Raw genomic sequence first — 22,145 nt, 5'->3', positions numbered from 1 at the left:
CTGCTCATCGCTATTGGCCCCCACATACAGTCCTGCTCATCGTTATCGGCCCCCACATACAGTCCTGCTCATCTTTATCGGCCCCCACATACAGTCCTGCTCATCGTTATTTGTCCCCACATACAGTCCTGCTCATGGTTATTGGCCCCACATACAGTCCTGCTCATCGTTATCGGCCCCCACATACAGTCCTGCTCATCGTTATTGGCCCCACATACAGTCCTGCTCATCGTTATTGGTCCCCACATACAGTCCTGCTCATGGTTATTGGTCCCCACATACAGTCCTGCTCATCGTTATTGGTCTCCACATACAGTCCTGCTCATGGTTATTGGTCCCCACATACAGTCCTGCTCATGGTTATTGGCCCCACATACAGTCCTGCTCATCGTTATTGGTCCCCACATACAGTCCTGCTCATGGTTATTGGTCCCCACATACAGTCCTGCTCATCGTTATTGGTCTCCACATACAGTCCTGCTCATGGTTATTGGTCCCCACATACAGTCCTGCTCATCGTTATCGGTCCCCACATACAGTCCTGCTCATGGTTATTGGTCCCCACATACAGTCCTGCTCATGGTTATTGGTCCCCACATACAGTCCTGCTCATCGTTATCGGTCCCCACATACAGTCCTGCTCATGGTTATTGGTCCCCACATACAGTCCTGCTCATGGTTATTGGTCCCCACATACAGTCCTGCTCATCGTTATTGGTCCCCACATACAGTCCTGCTCATCGTTATTGACCCTTACATACAGTCCTGCTGATCGTTATTGGCCCCCACATACAGTCCTGCTGATCGTTATTGGCCCCCACATACAGTCCTGCTCATCGTTATCGGCCCCACATACAGTCCTGCTCATCGTTATTGGTCTCCACATACAGTCCTGCTCATGGTTATTAGTCCCCATATACAGTCCTGCTCATCGTTATCGGCCCCACATACAGTCCTGCTCATCGTTATTGGTCTCCACATACAGTCCTGCTCATGGTTATTGGTCCCCACATACAGTCCTGCTCATCGTTATTGGCCCCCACATACAGTCCTGCTCATCGTTATTGGTCCCCACATACAGTCCTGCTCATCGTTATCGGCCCCACATACAGTCCTGCTCATCGTTATTGGTCTCCACATACAGTCCTGCTCATGGTTATTGGTCCCCACATACAGTCCTGCTCATCGTTATTGGCCCCCACATACAGTCCTGCTCATCGTTATTGGTCTCCACATACAGTCCTGCTCATGGTTATTGGTCCCCACATACAGTCCTGCTCATCGTTATCGGCCCCACATACAGTCCTGCTCATCGTTATTGGTCTCCACATACAGTCCTGCTCATGGTTATTGGTCCCCACATACAGTCCTGCTCATCGTTATCGGCCCCACATACAGTCATGCTCATCGTTATTGGTCTCCACATACAGTCCTGCTCATGGTTATTGGTCCCCACATACAGTCCTGCTCATCGTTATTGGCCCCCACATACAGTCCTGCTCATCGTTATTGGTCTCCACATACAGTCCTGCTCATGGTTATTGGTCCCCACATACAGTCCTGCTCATCGTTATTGACCCTTACATACAGTCCTGCTGATCGTTATTGGCCCCCACATACAGTCCTGCTCATCGTTATTGGTCTCCACATACAGTCCTGCTCATGGTTATTGGTCCCCACATACAGTCCTGCTCATCGTTATTGACCCTTACATACAGTCCTGCTCATTGTTATCGGCCCCCACATACAGTCCTGCTCATGGTTATTGGTCCCCACATACAGTCCTGCTCATTGTTATTGGTCTCCACATACAGTCCTGCTCATGGTTATTGGTCCCCACATACAGTCCTGCTCATCGTTATTGGTCTCCACATACAGTCCTGCTCATGGTTATTGGTCCCCACATACAGTCCTGCTCATGGTTATTGGTCCCCACATACAGTCCTGCTCATCGTTATTGACCCTTACATACAGTCCTGCTCATCGTTATCGGCCCCAACATACAGTCCTGCTCATCGTTATCGACCCCCACATACAGTCCTGCTCATGGTTATTGGTCCCCACATACAGTCCTGCTCATCGTTATTGGTCTCCACATACAGTCCTGCTCATGGTTATTGGTCCCCACATACAGTCCTGCTCATCGTTATTGGTCTCCACATACAGTCCTGCTCATCGTTATTGGTCTCCCACATACAGTCCTGCTCATGGTTATTGGTCCCCACATACAGTCCTGCTCATCGTTATTGGTCTCCACATACAGTCCTGCTCATGGTTATTGGTCCCCACATACAGTCCTGCTCATCGCTATTGGCCCCAATGACGTGTAAGTCCATAATGTGGAATATCTCCTGAATCGAGAACTTGTGTTAAATACAAAAGAGCAAATGATAAACAATAATAAACAAACCAATGAGAGGGAAAAACAGAAAACCCTAAATCTGCGGTGACGCTGGTATTGGCCCCTTTACATTACATTAGTATGGAAACACATTGTGACTCCTGTGGTAAATCACTGATGAGAATCACCTATGATTACTTGTCGGTGCCCATGTGACATGAATTAGCCAATGAAAGATGACTTCAGTGTTGTATAAAGCCACTTGGTCAGCCGTGTTCCTTTGTCACAATGATGAAAACAAAGGAGCGGTCCGAGGACATCAGAACTGGGATTATTATCAAACACAAGTCTTCCAAAGGGTATAAAGCCATCTCCAAAGGCCTTGGTATCTCAGTTTCAGCAGTGCGCAATGTTATTAAGAAGTTTGCCAAGCATGGAAGTGTCAAGGACCTCCCTGGACGTAGGGGAAAGAGGATAATTGACAAGAGATGTCTTCAAAGGTTGGTGTGAATAGTGGAAAAACACCATGTCACACATCCAAAGACCTGAAGACAAACCTGAAACAGTCTGGGGTCATGGTTTCCACAAGTACCATACACCACACACTAAACCAAGCAGAGCTTTATGGGCAAAGACCAAGGAAAAAAAACATTGCTGAAGAAAAGACATTAAAAGGAACTACAAAAGGAACAGTACCTTGACAAATTACAATCCTCATGAGAAAATGTTCTGTGGACAGATGAAACAAAAATAGAGCTTTCTGGCAATGCAAAGCAATAGTTTGTGTACAGACGGCGCAATGAAGCTTCTAAGTAGAGATGGGCAGACACCTGGATGTTCGGGTCTGGTGGGTTCGGCTGAACAGTTACAAAAAGTTCAGGTTCAGGTACCAGAACATTATCCGGACCCGAACCCAGACCCCATTCACTTGAATAGGGTGCCTGTTATGAATGGGTCACCGAGGAGGAAAACAAGACCAAGCCAAGTCACAGAAAACCAGAGAGGTTGGTAACTACGCAGATTGCAGACCCCTGATCCTAACCACACAATTAACAGCAGCCGTGGAGCGTACTTACGATGATCCTAGATGCTTCGTCACAGCCGGAGGACTAAATAAGCCTAAAGCAAGAAAAGGGGAAATCTAAAACCCAGAGCAGACCCCAAAGGAATAGACAGCCCCCACACATGTATTGATGGTGAGACAAGATGAAAACACGAACACAGGCAGAAAAATAGGCTGAGCAAACGATGGGGCCCACACTAGCTAGAAAGGACAGGAAAGATACTGTCTGCAATCACGCCAAAAAACCCTGCAAAAAATGTCCAACACTTCTGATAGCAAAAAATACCCTGAAGTCACTAGACTTCTCCCACCATATCAGCACTCTGGCATATTCTGAGAACAGAGCAAAAAGAGGCCAATCTAATAAGGGACAAAAAGCAAACTGGCACATACAGTGACATAAGAGTGGAAATTCAGCACAGCCCCAGCCGGGGTTGGCTGACCACACAAAAAACTGAATAGACCAAACCAAATCAAATGTGAACATTAGCAAAGACAACTTAGCTTGAGAAGGCAGGAATTGAGCTGGAAACTAAGACCTCAGGAGGCAAGAAAAAATCACCAGCATGGGAATAGGGAGTCGGCTGTCTTAAATCTAGTCTGAGACTCCAGATGTCCAATCCTCTTCCTCATTATCAGGTGGCAGGTGTCTGTTAATTAGATCAGCTTCATTACCTCCTGCCACCACCAGAGGGAACCCGGAAAGAGAACTCACAACTACTCTGTCAGCACAACCAGCTCCCTCACCAGAAACTAGAGGCAGACTAGAAAAAGAGTTCACAATAGTACCCCCCCATGAGGAGGGGTCACCGAACCCTCATCCATGCCACCAGGCCGATCAGGATGGGCCCGGTGAAAAGCACGAACCAATCTATTGGCATGAATGTCAGAGGCAGAGACCCAAGAATTATCCTCCTGGCCATAACCCTTCCATTTGACCAAATACTGAAGTCTCTGTCTAGCCAAACGAGAATCCAATATTTTCTCTACCTCATATTCCACATTGCCTTCAACCAATACAGGGTCAGGAGGCGCCGCCACAGGAACTACTGGCTCAACAAACCTCTTCAACAGAGATTTGTGAAATACGTTATGGATCTTAAATGTGACAGGAAGAGCCAATCGAAAAGAAACAGGATTAAGAATCTCCAAAATCTTATAAGGTCCAATAAATCTTGGCTTGAACTTAGGAGACGCAACCTTCATAGAGATATTCTTTGACGACAACCAAACCATATCACCCACTTTAAACCGGGGACCAATGGTCCTATGCCGGTTGGCAAACCGCTGGGCCTTTTCCTGAGAGAGTGACAACTTATCCACCACTTGGTCCCAAATCTGCTGCATTCTCTCTACCACAGTGTCCACACCTGGGCAGGCTGAAGATTCCACTTGCCCTGAAGAAAATCGAGGATGAAACCAAAAGTTACAGAAAAAGGGCAACGTCAAAGTGACGGAACTAGCTCTATTGTTTAGCATGAATTTGGCCAAGGGCAAAAATGAGACCCAGTCATCCTCATCAGCAGATATTAAACATCTCAAATAGGACTCCAAAGTCCGGTTTGTTCTCTCAGTCTGCCCATTGGTCTGAGGATGAAACACAGAGGAGAAAGATAACTGAATTCCCAGATTGGAACAAAAGGCTTTCCAGAATCTGGAAACAAACTGGACTCCTCTGTCCAACACAATGTTCTCAGGAATCCCATGCAACGAACCACCTGTTGTAAAAACAAGGGGAACCAACTCTGAGGAAGATGGCAACTTTGGGAGTGGTACAAGATGGACCATATTAGAAAATCTATCACAAATCACCAGATAACAGTCATTCCCTGAGAGGCAGGAAGATCAGAAATAAAATCCATTGAGATATGGGTCCATGGCCTCTTGAGCACCGGCAGGGGCATCAACAACCCACTAGAACAAGAACAGAGTTTAGACCGAGAACAAGTCCCACAGGACTGTACAAAATTCCTGAAATCATGAGATAAGGCAGGCCACCAAAAAGACCGACTCACCAAATCTCTGGTACCAAAAATACCTGGATGACCAGCCATTGCAGAGCAATGAACTTCAGACATCACTCTCTGCCTCCACTGGTCAGGAACATACAATTTTCCCATAGGACAACGGTCAGGTTTATCCTCCTGAAATTCCTCCAGGGCGCGTCTCAAATCGGGTGAAATGGCAGAAAGAACTACCCCCTCACCTAGGATGGTAGTAGGCTCGGTTATAATAAGAGAATCGGCAAAGAAACTCCTAGAAAGGGCGTCTGCCTTAACATTCTTAGTGCCAGGAAGAAAAGATACCACAAAATTAAAACACGTGAAAAACAAGGCCCACCTAGCCTGTCTAGGATTCAAGCGTTTGGCCGACTCCAGATAATTCAAATTCTTGTGGTCGGTGAGGACCACAATTTGATGTCTAGCTCCCTCCAACCAATGTCTCCACCCTTCAAATGCCCATTTCATGGCCAACAATTCCCGATTCCCCACGTCATAGTTGCGTTCAGATGGGGAGAACTTTTGAGAAAAGAAGGCACAGGGATTCATTTTAGAAGTCACAGGATCTTTTTGGGACAAAACAGCTCCTGCACCAATCTCAGAAGCATCTACCTCCACCTGAAATGGAAGTGAGACATCAGGTTGCCGTAAAACTGGAGCAGAAGTGAATCTCCGCTTAAGCTCCTGAAATGCTGCGACAGCCTCTGGAGACCAATTCAGCACATCAGCTCCCTTCTTGGTCAGATTATTCAGTGGTTTGACAATACCAGAAAAATTACCTATAAATTTACCATAGAAATTAGCAAAACCCAAAAACTTCTGAAGAGCCTTCAAAGAAGTGGGCTGAACCCAATCATAAATGGCCGGTACCTTGGCCGGGTCCATTTCAATAGTCGACGGAGACAAAATAAATCCCAAAAATGAAATCCTCTGTACACCAAAGAGGCATTTCGATCCCTTAACAAACAGGGAATTCTCCCTCAAAATCTGTAACACAGTCCGGACATGTTCCACATGAGAATACCAATCACTAGAAAAGATCAAAATATCATCCAGGTAGATGATCAAAAACTTATCCACAAAGTCCTGGAAATATCATTCATGAAGGACTGGAAGACAGAAGGGGCATTAGTGAGCCCAAAAGGCATCACCAGGTACTCAAAATGTCCCTCCGGAGTATTAAACGGCGTCTTCCATTCATCCCCGTGCTTGATGCGAATAAGATTATACGCCCCCTGAGGTCAAGCTTGGTAAACCAGCAGGCACTCTTAACTCTGGAGAATAAATCAGACATCAGAGGTAATGGGTACTGATATTTAACCGTCATCTTGTTGAGGGAACGATAATCAATACACGGTCTTAATGAACCATCTTTCTTGGCCACAAAAAAAAACAGCACCTAAAGGTGACGAGGATGGTCTAATATGCCCCTTCTCCAACGACTCCTTAATATAGGATCGCATAGCATCATGTTCGGGTACTGATAAGTTGAAAAGCCGACCCTTGGGAAATTTACACCCAGGCATCAACTCAATTGCACAGTCATAATTCCTATGAGGAAACAAAGACGCAGACTTACTCTCACTAAATACATCAGAAAAATCAACCAGATAGTCAGGAATATCATGCGACTGAGGAGAGGTGGAGAAAACAGGAGCGTCCCTAAGAACACACTGGCAACCCCAACTCACCACAGTCCCAGATTTCCAATCCAAAACTGGATTATGAGTTTGCAACCAGGGAAAACCCAGAATAATAGTATCATGCAAATTATGCAGCACCAAAAATTTACAATTTTCTTGGTGGTCTGGGGCAACTCGCATTATCACCTGGGTCCAAAACTGAGGTTTATTCTACGCCAAAGGAGTAGCATCAATACCCCTCAAAGGAATAGGCGTCCGCAGAGGCGTCATAGAAAAACCACAACGTTTAGCAAAGTCCAAATCCATCAGATTCAACGCTGCTCCTGAATCCACAAAAGCCTTAGTGGAAAACGTGGATAAGGAGCAGATCAGAGTAATTGCCAAGTTGTATACTGCCCACTAGAGTTGAGCGAAACGGGTCGAAAAAATTCAAAAGTCGCCGACTTTTGGCAAAGTCGGGTTTCATGAAACGAAACCCGACCCTAGGATGAGGTCGGCCACGAGGTCGGCGACTTACGCGCCAAAGTCGCGTTTCAAAAGTTTGTTTTGCGCTCTTTTTCAGCCAATCAGGATCCACGGACACTGTGGGCAACGTGATGACATAGGCACGGGTCACCACCATCTTTCAGAAGGGCATGCAAGTGATTGGCTTGCTTTGGTGGGCGTCACAGGGGGTATAAAAGGGCGTGCACGCCGACCGCCATCTTACTTCTGCCGATCTTAGTATAGGGAGAGGTTGCTGCTGATTCTGTAGGGAGAGCGTTAGGCAGGGAAGAAGACAAAAAAACTGCTTCTGCTGCTAGCGATTTGGCCTGCACAACACACAAGTCACTGTGTGTGCAGTGCAAGGGGAGGCTATATTGTGGTGTATCAGTGGTGTTGGTTGTTGGGCTGCCTTTTAAGGCTTCCTGACACGCTGGCATTGCTGTTTACCCACTGCTCTGCAAACTGCTTTTTTAAAAGCAATCCAATCTCCCTTATCCTCTCATCACTTTGGTCACAGGCAGCTGTGCCATCGAGCGTGTCACATAGCGCTCAGATATCAGTGGGCCGCACACAATCCACAAGTGTCCACTGTCCACAAGTGTACGCAGAGATTCAAAATCTCCATTATCCTCTCGTCACTTTGGTCACAGGCAGCTGTGCCATCGAGCGTGTCACATAGCGCTCAGATATCAGTGGGCCGCACACAATCCACAAGTGTCCAGTGTCCACAAGTGTATGCAGAGATTCAAAATCTCCATTATCCTCTCGTCACTTTGGTCACAGGCAGCTGTGCCATCGAGCGTGTCACATAGCGCTCAGATATCAGTGGGCCGCACACAATCCACAAGTGTCCAGTGTCCAAAAGTGTACGCAGAGATTCAAAATCTCCATTATCCTCTCGTCACTTTGGTCACAGGCAGCTGTGCCATCGAGCGTGTCACATAGCGCTCAGATATCAGTGGGCCGCACACAATCCACAAGTGTCCACTGTCCACAAGTGTACGCAGAGATTCAAAATCTCCATTATCCTCTCATCACTTTGGTCACAGGCAGCTGTGCCATCGAGCGTGTCACATAGCGCTCAGATATCAGTGGGCCGCACACAATCCACAAGTGTCCACTGTCCACAAATGTACGCAGAGATTCAAAATATCCATTATCCTCTCGTCACTTTGGTCACAGGCAGCTGTGCCATCGAGCGTGTCACATAGCGCTCAGATATCAGTGGGCCGCACACAATCCACAAGTGTCCAGTGTCCAAAAGTGTAAGCAGAGATTCAAAATCTCCATTATCCTCTCGTCACTTTGGTCACAGGCAGCTGTGCCATCGAGCGTGTCACATAGCGCTCAGATATCAGTGGGCCGCACACAATCCACAAGTGTCCAGTGTCCAAAAGTGTACGCAGAGATTCAAAATCTCCATTATCCTCTCGTCACTTTGGTCACAGGCAGCTGTGCCATCGAGCGTGTCACATAGCGCTCAGATATCAGTGGGCCGCACACAATCCACAAGTGTCCACTGTCCACAAGTGTGTGCAGAAATTCTAAAACTCCCCTGTCCTATAGACACCTTGTACCTTGTTTTACATTACTATATAGTTTGTTGGATTTTGTCTACATTTCTACCAAAAATGAGGAAGGCTGGTGGAAGAGGCCGTGGAATTGGGCGGGGGTTGGCAGCTGGTAATGATGGTGTTGGTGGTGGATCTGATGGTAGTGGCAAGAGCAAAATAGGACCGAATGCAGGAGGTGCTGACCCTGCGTCATCGTCTGGCTACATAAGGCCTCGAACGCTTAGTTTTCTAGGAGTTGGCAAACCGCTTTTAAAGGCAGAGCATCAGGAAAAAGTTTTGTCTTACATTGCTGACTCAGCCTCCAGCTCTATCGCCTCCTCTTCTTCAGTTGTAAAAAGTAAAAGCACTGAGTCGTCATTGGAGGCTCATGTTCATGAACCACACCTTTCCTTGTGTCCTTCACCCCAACCAAGATTGAAGGATGACGCAGGCCATACTACTGATTACTCCATGGAGCTGTTTTCACATACCATGCCTGGATTATCAAGTCAAATGGTGAATTACCCAGGCCAAAATGAATCTGACATGGAGTGCACTGATGCACAGCCGCTGATGGATGATTCTGCTGGTACATTCACTCAGAGCACTACATTGTCCTCGCAGTGTACAGAGCCAGATTTTGACCCTGATGAGACTCAGGTGCCCCTTCCCGCACACTATACCACCATACACGGTGACACAGAGAAAGGTGCACATGACATAGAAGAGGAGGTGATGGATGACCCAGTTGTTGACCCAGATTGGCATCCAATGGGGGAAGAGGGTGCTGCTTCCAATAGCTCAGATGAGGAGCATCCACAGCAGACATCGACATCACAACAGCTGTTATCTGGCAGGCCCGGAGCACTCCAAAGACAGGTTCCAAACATCAAAAGAGTTGCTGGACAGCTTGTCCAGAGGGTCAAAAGATCACAGCGTGCTAGGCCGCAAAATGTCTGCCAAAGTAGGAAGAGTGCAGTGTGGCACTTTTTTGAACAAAATCCTCATGATCAGGCCAAGGTTATCTGTAAGAAGTGCGCAAAGACCTTTAGCCGAGGGAAAAATCTGAAAAATTTGAATACCAGTTGCATGCTTAGACATTTAACCAGCATGCACTTGCAAGCGTGGACACAACACCAAACCTCAAGTGCCACATGTGCAACTGATCACAACGAAGGTAGTCAGCAACGCTACATTGTTTCCCCCACTGTAAGCCCACCGGTTAGCACAGCAGCAAATGTTGAGGTGTCGTTGCAAGGCCACAGCAGTCAGGGAATCCCACTGTTATATCAACGAAAGACTGATTCTAGGCCATCAGAAAGAACACCAACTCCATCACCATCATCAACCCTCTCTCAGTCCGCCCTGTCCACCGCTACTTCCACCATATGCAGCTCTCAAGTCCAGCTCACCCTCCCAGACACTATGAGTAGGTCAAGAAAGTACTCAGTCTCTCATCCGCGTACACTGGGTTTGAACGCCCACATTACCAAACTAATCTCGTTTGAGATGATGCCCTTTCGGTTGGTGGAAAGCACAGCTTTCCGCGAACTCATGGCCTATGCAGTACCACGCTATGACCTACCCAGTCGCCACTTCTTCTCTCGCAAAGCCATCCCAGCCCTCCACCATCATGTGAAAGACCGCATTGTCCATGCACTCAAGCAGTCAGTGAGTGGAAAGGTGCACCTCACAACTGATGCATGGTCCAGTCGGCATGGCCAGGGCCGTTACGTGTCCATCACTGCGCACTGGGTTAATGTGGTGGATGCAGGGTCCACAGGGGACAGCGGTGGTGGGACAGTGCTGCCTAGCCCACGGTATAGGAAACAGTTGGCTGTAGGCGTTCGACCCTCCTCCTCCTCCTCCTCCTCCAGAAGCGACAGCTCGTCCACAGAGCGCAGTCATACGAGCACTCCATCTGAAGCTGCCACTGTTGCACACGATGTGTCCCCCTATCGAGCAGCTAGTGGAAAGCGTCAGCAGGCTGTGTTGCAGATGATGTGTTTGGGCGACAGACACACCGCCGAGGTGCTGGCCGAGTACTTGAAGCGACAAACTGAGTCATGGCTGGGCAGTGTACATCTTGAGGCAGGCAAGGTAGTTAGTGATAACGGCCGTAATTTTGTGGCAGCCATAGCCCTTTCAAAACTCAGCCACATACCTTGCTTGGCTCACACCTTGAACCTGGTGGTGCAGTGCTTCCTCAAAAATTATCCGGAGTTAACAGCCCTGCTCCAGAAGGTGCGAAGACTGTGCGCGCACATCCGCCGGTCGCCTGTACACTCCGTTCGTATGCAGAAGCTGCAGCGATTGCTCCACCTTCCCAACCACCGCCTCATTATCGACATTGCAACAAGGTGGAACTCCACCCTGCACATGGTGGAGCGGCTGTGCGAGCAGAGGCAGGCCATAATGCATTTGTGGGAGGATACACGGCCAGGCACTTTGAGAGCAGACATGGAGTTGACAGGCGTGCAGTGGTCGAAGCTGAAAGACCTTTGTAAAGTCCTTCAGTGTTTTGAGGAATGCACACGGCTGGTAAGCGCAGACGACGCCATCCTAAGCATGAGCATCCCACTTATGCGTCTGCTCATGCAAACTTTGACGCACCTTAAGGAGCAGGCGTCTGCAGCCAATGTTGATGAGGAGGAAGAGGAGGAGGGAATCCTTGATGACATTCAGCCATTGTCTGCTCAGGGACCTCTCCTGGACGAGGTGGAGGAAGAAGAGGAGGAGGAGGATGATGGGGATGATTACTTAGGGGAAGAGGATGCATCTCGTGGGGCAAGTGAAAATGTTGGCGTGGCAAGGTCTGGTACAGGGTTTGTGCGTGACTGGAGGGATGTGGATTTGCCAGAAAGTGCTCCTCCACCCAGCACTCGCAGTGCATCATTGACACCGGGAACATTGGCCCACATGTCAGATTATGCCTTGCGGATCCTAAAAAGGGACCCCCGCATTGCCAAAATGATGAACGATGATGACTACTGGTTGGCCAGCATCCTGGATCCACGCTATAAAGGCAAATTACAAAACATCATGCCACAGGAGAACCTTGACCTAATATTGGCTAATAAACAAGCAACTCTGGTAAATCGGTTGCTTGAGGCATTCCCAGCACACAGCAGCGGTGATGGTTCTCACACGAGCCGTACGGGCCGGGGGCAGCTTGGCAGAGGTGTTCGTGGTGCACACAGCAGAAGTGGCGTTGGAGACAGGGGTTTCATGACAATGTTGTGGACTGATTTTTCAAATACCTCTCACACAACTGGTAATACTGCATCGATGGAAAGTGACAGGAGACAGCAGTTGTCAACTATGGTTACAAACTACTTTTCCTCCCATATCGATGTTCTCCCACACAGGTCATTCCCCTTTGACTATTGGGCCGCTAAACTGGACACCTGGCCTGAATTGGCCCAATATGCCTTACAGGAGCTCGCTTGCCCAGCTGCAAGTGTGCTATCGGAAAGAGTCTTCAGTGCAGCTGGATCAATCCTGACAGAAAAAAGGACCCGTCTGTCAACCCAATATGTGGATGATCTAACCTTCATTAAAATGAACCACGCATGGGTTTCCAAGGATTTTGTCCCACCTTCCCCTGATGACACATAGGGTGACAGAAAAATGGCTTGCTTTGGTCCACCTCTTCCTGGTACTTCACCTATTTCGCCTTTTGCATCAGTTGAATGTCCAACATCAACATATGCCACTTTCTAAAACTCCCTAACTGTGCTGAGCCCCCCCCCATGGCCGGGGTCACCACCTAGCGCACGACCCCGTGCGAGTGCCGTTGCCCTGGACAGGTGGGTAGGCTGACTCTTGGGCGCGGGCACTGGCACAGGGTCCCTCATAGTGCAATCAAGTGTCTCTGACGGTGGTGGTGCACACCCGCCGTCAGACACACCGCTGTACTATGAGGGGCCCAGTGCCAGTACCGACGCCCACGAGTGGGCCCCCCTTGCTTGGCCAGGGCCCCAGCATTTGCAATCTTTACCTCTCCCTGCTCCTCCGCTGTGTAATCTGGGCCGTCAAATCCATACTGTGCCTGACATCGTCTGAGCCTGCCTCCTGAGACATATTTTGAATGTGTACGCTATCCATACATGTTATCTGGGGATACGGTACCCTTTCTAACCTTTGTGCAATGACGTGCAATCCATACTGGGCCTAACACCGTCTGAGCCTGCCTCATGCTGTATAGACATATATTTTGAATGTGTACGCTATCCATACATGTTATCCGGGGATACGGTACCCCTTCTAACCTTTGTGCAATGACGTGCAATCCATACTGGGCCTAACACCGTCTGAGCCTGCCTCATGCTGTATAGACATATATTTTGAATGTGTACGCTATCCATACATGTTATCCGGGGATACGGTACCCCTTCTAACCTTTGTGCAATGACGTGCAATCCATACTGGGCCTAACACCGTCTGAGCCTGCCTCATGCTGTATAGACATATATTTTGAATGTGTACGCTATCCATACATGTTATCCGGGGATACGGTACCCCTTCTAACCTTTGTGCAATGACGTGCAATCCATACTGGGCCTAACACCGTCTGAGCCTGCCTCATGCTGTATAGACATATATTTTGAATGTGTACGCTATCCATACATGTTATCCGGGGATACGGTACCCCTTCTAACCTTTGTGCAATGACGTGCAATCCATACTGGGCCTAACACCGTCTGAGCCTGCCTCATGCTGTATAGACATATATTTTGAATGTGTACGCTATCCATACATGTTATCCGGGGATACGGTACCCCTTCTAACCTTTGTGCAATGACGTGCAATCCATACTGGGCCTAACACCGTCTGAGCCTGCCTCATGCTGTATAGACATATATTTTGAATGTGTACGCTATCCATACATGTTATCCGGGGATACGGTACCCCTTCTAACCTTTGCGCAATGACGTGCAATCCATACTGGGCCTAACACCGTCTGAGCCTGCCTCATGCTGTATAGACATATATTTTGAATGTGTACGCTATCCATACATGTTATCCGGGGATACGGTACCCCTTCTAACCTTTGTGCAATGACGTGCAATCCATACTGGGCCTAACACCGTCTGAGCCTGCCTCATGCTGTATAGACATATATTTTGAATGTGTACGCTATCCATACATGTTATCCAGGGATACGGTACCCTTTCTAACCTTTGTGCAATGACGTGCAATCCATACTGGGCTTAACACCGTCTGAGCCTGCCTCATGCTGTATAGACATATATTTTGAATGTGTACGCTATCCATACATGTTATCTGGGGATACGGTACCCCTTCTAACCTTTGTGCAATGACGTGCAATCCATACTGGGCCTAACACCGTCTGAGCCTGCCTCATGCTGTATAGACATATATTTTGAATGTGTACACTATCCATACATGTTATCCGGGGATACGGTACCCCTTCTAACCTTTGTGCAATGACGTGCAATCCATACTGGGCCTAACACCGTCTGAGCCTGCCTCATGCTGTATAGACATATATATTGAATGTGTACGCTATCCATACATGTTATCCGGGGATACGGTACCCTTTCTAACCTTTGTGCAATGACGTGCAATCCATACTGGGCCTAACACCGTCTGAGCCTGCCTCATGCTGTATAGACATATATTTTGAATGTGTACACTATCCATACATGTTATCCGGGGATACGGTACCCCTTCTAACCTTTGTGCAATGACGTGCAATCCATACTGGGCCTAACACCGTCTGAGCCTGCCTCATGCTGTATAGACATATATTTTGAATGTGTACGCTATCCATACATGTTATCCGGGGATACGGTACCCCTTCTAACCTTTGTGCAATGACGTGCAATCCATACTGGGCCTAACACCGTCTGAGCCTGCCTCATGCTGTATAGACATATATTTTGAATGTGTACGCTATCCATACATGTTATCCGGGGATACGGTACCCCTTCTAACCTTTGTGCAATGACGTGCAATCCATACTGGGCCTAACACCGTCTGAGCCTGCCTCATGCTGTATAGACATATATTTTGAATGTGTACGCTATCCATACATGTTATCCGGGGATACGGTACCCCTTCTAACCTTTGTGCAATGACGTGCAATCCATACTGGGCCTAACACCGTCTGAGCCTGCCTCATGCTGTATAGACATATATTTTGAATGTGTACGCTATCCATACATGTTATCCAGGGATACGGTACCCTTTCTAACCTTTGTGCAATCACGTGCAATCCATACTGGGCGTGAGAACGGCTGGCGAGCTGTTAAGCAAGCTACAGCACCTGTCCAGACAAGTACAGGGATTCCCTAGCGAGGAGACTTATTTGATTGTTTTCTATGTTGGGACAGCAATTTTTGGGGAGCACTATACTCTGGAGAATGATAGATGGGGCCCACCATACACTGGAACATTCCAAAGGTGGACATCAGACACTGGAGCAGCATTTACAGGGCCCATTATACACTAGAGCAGTAGAAATGGGGCCCATTATGTTTGGAGCATTATTTGGGCCCATAAGACAGTGGAGCTTCATCCATGGGGACCAACATATACTGTAGCATTATGTGGAGCACATCATATACTGTTTCAAACATTATATGGGACCAATGATTCTGTATGGAGAAATAGATGGGCCTCGTCATGAGATGTAAAAAGTGAAGTATTTTTCATTGTACTATACCGCTATTTCTCTGCCGTATCGGAGCATGATGAGTTGTGGTATGTGTTAAAGGGGCGCTCTTTCGCCCAGGGCACATGAAAACCTGCAGCCAGCCCTCCCCCCCCACAAATTTAGCCAAATAACCCCCATTTTTCAGTGCGTAACTTGTATTATGAAGTTAATTAAGGTTGACAAGCTTAAGTAAGAAGAATTGATGCTTTTGGCATTCAAATGGGCACTGTAGGTGTGTTTCCTGTCCTCCTCTCACTGCCGACTTTTATTCCCCATTGACTTACATTGGGTTTCGTGTTTCGGGACGACCCCGACTTTTCCCTATAATCGGACGATCTTGCTCGACCCGACTTTTGGAAAAGTCGGGTTTCACGAAACGAAACGCGACCCTAAAAAAGCAAAAGTCGCTCAACTCTACTGCCCACAGCAAATGTGTGTGCAAAACGTTTCTCTCGTTTAGGGCAGACAGAAATAGTATGAGAGGCGTCTCCACAGAAAAACACAGCTTATTACGCCTTCTAAACTCCTGACGTTGCGCCCTAGACAAAACCCCATCACATTGCATAGGTTCAGACGTTTGTTCAATAGGTGGCAGCGCCTCCCGTGTAGTTTTCACGTAAACGCCGATCAACTTGAATGGCTAATGACATAGAATCATCCAGACCAGAGGGAACAGGAAATCCCACCATAACATCTTTTACGGTCTCTGATAAACCCTTCCGAAAGAGAGCTGCCAATGCACTATCATTCCACTTTCGGAATTTCAGTATAACTCTGCAGGGTCCTGACCCTGGTTTAATGCCAACAGGGTTCTCTCAGCTTGATCAACAGCATTAGGTTCATCATACAACAACCCCAAGGCTTGATAAAATGCATCCACATTAGTCAGAATAGGATTTTCAGGTGTCAGAGAAAAAGCCCAATCCTGGGGATCGCCGCGCAGCAAGGAGATGACAATTTTAACCTGCTGCACAGAGCTCCCCGATGAGTTAGGCTTCAAGGCAAGAAATAATTTACAATTATTCTTAAAATTCAGAAATTTAGACCAATCCCCAGAAAACACATCAGGAGTAGGGATCTTAGGTTCAGCAGCATGTGACTGAATGAGGTAGGTGGAAATTCCCTGTATTTCAGCAGCAAGTTGCTCCACATGATCAGACAATTGCTTAATCTCCATTAGGAAAAAAAAAATCTTCCTACGGCCCCAGAAAAAAAAAGAGGAAAAAACAGCTTTCTCCTGCTTTTGAGTACCCTAGAATCTGCGGTATGGCTGGTGATTCTGTTATGAATGGGTCACCGAGGAGGAAAACTAAACAAGCTAAGTCACAGAAAACCAAAGAGGTTGGTAACTATGCAGATTGCAGCTCCCTGATCCTAACCACACAACTAGCAGCAGCCATGGAGCGTTCCTACGATGAACCTAGACGCTTCGTCACAGCCAGAGGACTAAATAAGCCTAAAGCAAGAAAAGGGGAAAACTAACTGCCCAAGAGCAGACCCCAAAGGAAAGACAGCCCCCACACATGTATTGACAGTGAAACAAGATGAAAACACAAACACAGGCAGGAAAATAGGCTGAGCAAACGATGGGGCCCAAACTAACTAGAAAGGATAGGAAAGGAAAGACACTGTCTGCAATCTGCCAAAAACCCTACAAAAATAATGTCCAACACTTCTGATAACAAAATTAACCCTGAAGTCACTAGACTTCTCCCACTATATCAGCACTCTGAAATATTCTGAGACAGAGCAAAAAGAGGCCAATCTAATAAGGGACAAAAAACAAATTGGCAAATACAGATAAATAAGAGTGGAAATTCAGCACAGCACAGCCAGGGCTGACTGACAACAAAAAACTGAACAGACCAACAAAATCAAGTGTGAACATTAGCAGAAAAACTTAGCTTGAGCTGACTGGAACAGAGCTGAGAACCAAGACCTAACAAGCCAGAAGGAATCACCAGCACCAGAATAGGGTGTCGGCTGTCTTAAATCCAATCTGAGATTCCTGAGGTCCAATCGTCATCCTCCTTATCAGGTGGCAGATCTCCACTGATTAAATCAGCCTCACTACCTCCTGTTACCACCGGAGGGAGCCTGGAAGGAGAACTCACAACTGGTAGACCAGAAAATGAACTCACAACAATGAACCTCACTTGCCACCACTAATAGATGTGTCTTTTCTGACCAGCTGCGGGCAGCTATTTCTAGTCTGGGTCGGCAATATCCATGGCCCCTTACTAGCCAGAGAATACCAGCCCCCAGCTTTCTGCTTAAGCAAGGTTGATTGTCAAATTGGGGGGACCCCACACCTTTTTTAATTATTTGTTTAAATAATTTAAAAAACAGTGTGAGGACCCCTTTATTCTTCATAATTAGTCTTGTTGAAGCTGACAGCTGAGAGTTGCAGCCCCCAGCTGGGAGTTTTGTCTGGCTGGTTAGTAAAAATACAGGGTAACCCACACCATTTTTTTAAAATTATTTATTTACAGCACAGGAGCAGCCAATGAATACGCCCATCTGCCATTCCTGTGCTCGCTGTTACTAGCAGCAGCAAGTGATGGATGATGGGAGCAGTAGTCCCATCAGCTGACACCAGTGACCGGAGGTAAAGTTTATACCTCCAATGACACTAAGCACTCATGCTGTCATTTGACAGCATGGGAACCATGGCTCTCTGACCGGAAGGGAGGATTTCCCCGTCGATCAGAAGCGGTATTTGCTGTGCTGCCATGCACATGACAGCACAACAAACACCCGGTGTTCAGACAGCCAAACTCAAACAGTAACATGGACTTCCTGGTAAAGTCCGTGTTCGGTGTCCGGGCCCAACGTTCGGATTCGCCCATCTCTACTTATAAGTAAAAGAACACTCTACCAACAGTTAAGCATGGTGGAGGATCCATAATGCTTTGAGGATGCTGTGCTGTGTCTGGTACTGGAGGCCTTGACCACATCACAGGAATCATGAAATCTTAGAATTATGAAGAGATTCTAAAGCAACATGTCCTACCCAGTGTGAGAAAACTTGGTTTGAGTCGAAGATCATGGGTCGTCCAGCAAGACAATGACCGAAAACAGACATACAAAAGTAAACAGCATTGGTTGAAAAAGAAAAAATGGACTGTTTCAAAATCTTTGGGGTGAGCTGAAATCTGCCATTGGGAGAAAGAACCCTGCAAAGGAAGAGTGGGAGAAAATGCCAGCAGACAAGTGCAAGAAGCTTCTAGATGGCTGCAAGAAATGTTTGGAGGCCATCATCAGTGCCAAATGGTGTGCAACCAAGTATTAATTAGGTGCCTTTAGTGCTGCACATGACGTTTATTCTGTTTCTTCAATGAAATTGTAACATGTAAGTTGAAAAACAATATTTTATTGTTGTGTTACTTTGGACCACGAATTTATATTTATCTCAGAAGATATTATACAATCTATGCAAAATATGAAGGAGTGCGAATAATGGTGAGCAGAAGTATTGTGTTATCAAAGAGCCTGAAAAGCTGGATTTCATGGGATCGCCAGAAGAATGAGACATTCCAGCACGCACAGGGTTACATCCTGGGCCCCACAGTAATGCGTTAAAGGAGCCACTCCTGGGTTACAGGAGCCATTGTCTGATAAAAGTCCAATTTCCCTTTAAACTTTTAAGCTTCCTATGAATAATCAGATGTTTTAATTGGATTTTTTTCATGGAGATAAAGATCCTGTAACTAAACAGTGAACAGCCGGCGTTTACCGCGTCACACATCCTGAAGGCAGCAGAGTCTCGAATGGAGACAGAAAGTGGTGGCTCTGCTCATTGACAAAGTCATCACTTGCACAGCGATATAGGACCCCCCATCGCTTTTTTCATCACTCCAGTCATCTCTCCTCCCATCGCTCCGGTCATCTCTCCTCCCATCGCTCCAGTCATCTCTCCTCCCATCGCTCCGGTCATCTCTCCTCCCATCGCTCCGGTCATCTCTCCTCCCATCGCTCCGGTCATCTCTCCTCCCATCACTCCAGTCATCTCTCCCCATCGCTCCAGTCACCTCTCCCCCATCCCTTCAGTCATCTCTCCTTCCATCGCTCCGGTCATCTCTCCTTCCATCGCTCCGGTCATCTCTCCCCATCACTCCAGTCACCTCTCTTCCCATCGCTCCAGTCTTCTCTCCTCCCATCGCTCCAGTCATCTTTCCTCCCATCACTCCAGTCATCTCTCCTCCCATCGCTCCGGTCATCTCTCCCCATCGCTCCAGTCACCTCTCCCCCATCACTCCAGTCATCTCTCCTCCCATCGCTCCAGTCATCTCTCCTCCCATCGCTCCAGTCATCTCTCCTCCCATCACTCCAATCATCTCTCCTCCCATCGCTCCGGTCATCTCTCCCCATCGCTCCAGTCACCTCTCCCCCATCACTCCAGTCATCTCTCCTCCCATCACTCCGTCCATCTCTCCTCCCATCGCTCCGGTCATCTCTCCTCCCATCGCTCCGGTCATCTCTCCTCCCATCGCTCCGGCCATCTCTCCTCCCATCGCTCCAGTCATCTCTCCTCCCATCGCTCCAGTCACCTCTCCCCCATCACTCCAGTCACCTCTCCCCCATCACTCCAGTCATCTCTCCTCCCATCGCTCCGGCCATCTCTCCTCCCATCGCCCCGGTCATCTCTCCTCCCATCGCTCCGGTCATCTCTCCCCCATCGCTCCAGTCAACTCTCCCCCATCACTCCAGTCATCTCTCCTCCCATCGCTCCGGCCATCTCTCCTCCCATCGCTCCGGCCATCTCTCCTCCCATCGCTCCGGTCATCTCTCCTCCCATCGCTCTGGTCATCTCTCCTCCCATCGCTCCGGTCATCTCTCCCCCATCGCTCCAGTCATCACTCCCCATTGCTCCAGTCACCTCTCCCCCATCCCTTCCATCATCTCTCCCCCATAGCTCCAGTCAACAGTGAACTTTACGTTCACTGCAGATCTGACCGCTGGGACTCCCACGATCTCGAGAAAGGTAGCTCTGAAGTGCGCCATGTAAATGTAGCAGTGGTTGATCATACGCACTGTGGCACCATTCACATGTGGCTCTTCAAATAACTCCATTAAGAGAATGGCGGGGACACGACAACGTAAAAGCAAAATTCACTGATCAGGGTGTGTAGTGTAAAAGTTTGTGGGCTGGTGGGGTTTGTTTGGCTGGGCTGTTTTTTTTGTCCCAGTCCAGACTTAGTGGTGACTATCCTTCATATTGGTGCCATCAGAAACCTTTCCCTTCCTAAGACCATTCCATACCACTTCAGATCATTTCACAACTGTAGTCCCAGGGACTTTAAGGTCAAGAGTAGAGATGAGCGAATATTTCAATGTTCGGTTCAGATTACGTTTGCTGAATTTGCAATATTCGCGGAACATTACTGTCAGGGATTCAGGGTAAAGTTTGCCCCCCAGTTGTCAGAAATGTATATATTATATATATCATTGGGTGTGTAGGGATTCTACTCGCTCAGGTGCAGCAGGAGACAATCATGAGGCAGGTTCTTTCAAAGTTCATGAGGTTTATTTGCGTCATAAACCCACAAAGCAGTATATCACCAAAGAAATAGCCTTTAGCTTAGGCAAAAAAGAACACAAACGTCCGTTACTTCAGACTCAAGGCTGGAGTCTCAGCACACATGGGAGGCTTAGTCCTCCCCACCTACAACTCCCTGGTTCAGGAGCAGGCTACATTATAAGGGTATAGCCACACCCACCAACCCAGCAGCTCACTGGTTACGTGATTGTGACCACAGGTCCTTGCAAAACATTAGTAATATCGTGAGATTAAATAGGGCTTATACTACATTACAGAGAAAAGCTGTCTCCGAGACACATACCTCTCATCAACTATACAACCCTCAGCCATGCCACAGGTGATATATAAATTTCCACAAATTATGTTTTCACTTTGTCAGGGAAGTGCACCTAGGTTAAGTAGTCGCCGGAAAGTCTGCCTTTTCGCGTCCTGGTTATTGGGCACTCTGCAGTGAGGGCGGTGTGTATATCACCAGTCCCAGGAATACACACAAACCTCTGATCCCTCACTGCCAGGGTTTCCAAATACCACCAGGGGTGCTATGCAGCCACCAGTTCCTTATTCGATATCAAAATCTATATCGGGCCAGGAACCAACCCACAGGTAGCGTAATTAGGCGCGGAATACGTGTCGCTTCAATCATAGAGCAAAAAGAACAAAGCTAGTAAATGTATAAGTTTACTCCAAAATTATAGGCAGTGTTTACAAAAATACAAAAGATATTACAAAAGGAGACAAAATACAATATTTACAGACAATTACAAATAAAAGGGATTAAAATAAGAGATTTACTCTATCTCAGTCACAGTTATGACATGTTGATAAACTGAAGGAG

Source organism: Dendrobates tinctorius, unplaced genomic scaffold, assembly GCF_039654945.1.
Source record: "Dendrobates tinctorius isolate UK_male_01 unplaced genomic scaffold, ASM3965494v1 ptg000232l, whole genome shotgun sequence".
NCBI classification, from domain to species: domain Eukaryota; kingdom Metazoa; phylum Chordata; class Amphibia; order Anura; family Dendrobatidae; genus Dendrobates; species Dendrobates tinctorius.
Note: the sequence above shows the minus strand (reverse complement) of the source record.